This window comes from Aplysia californica, unplaced genomic scaffold, assembly GCF_000002075.1.
Source record: "Aplysia californica isolate F4 #8 unplaced genomic scaffold, AplCal3.0 scaffold00243, whole genome shotgun sequence".
In the NCBI taxonomy this organism is placed as follows: domain Eukaryota; kingdom Metazoa; phylum Mollusca; class Gastropoda; order Aplysiida; family Aplysiidae; genus Aplysia; species Aplysia californica.
The window spans coordinates 570342-570918 of NW_004797513.1; positions in this window are offsets into that span (position 1 = coordinate 570342).

A 577-nucleotide genomic window follows, 5' to 3' on the forward strand; every position below is an offset into this window, starting at 1 on the left:
CCCCCCCCCCCCTTCCAAAAAAAAAGCACTTTAAAAAAAAGAAGAAAAATACGGATAAATGGCATTTTGGACACTTAATCATCACTAACAATAATAAGCATTGCAAGCAATCTTACAGGCTTACTTATTCAATTCCGCTCTTAAATTTAATAATCTTGCTTCATTGGGTGTGTAAATATTTCAAAATTTCACTTAAAAATAAATCTTAACAGCAATAGAAATAATTGTTTCGACATGCTTCCCCATTCACGAGTCAAGCAGCGGCAGGGTCGCTTTTAAGGACAAGTGGGCTAACCCAGATTTCAAGGGTTTCCAGAAATCTTGACCTTCCCAAAATTAGGCATTGCCCTACCTATAGGAGAAAGTTTGGTTTCATTGGTGTGTATATTTGTTTGGTTATAGAGAAAACTCTCATTGTCTTTTAAAGAAACTGAGCAAGGTTCCAAAAACTTTACCTTCGATTTTTGTAAAAAAATGTGTCCGTATTTCCACAACGAACGGTTTAGCTGACTTGACGAGGAAGGCTGGCTCATCGATTGTTACAAACGTGCGCTGTTGGCTCGGTTAGAATCAGACT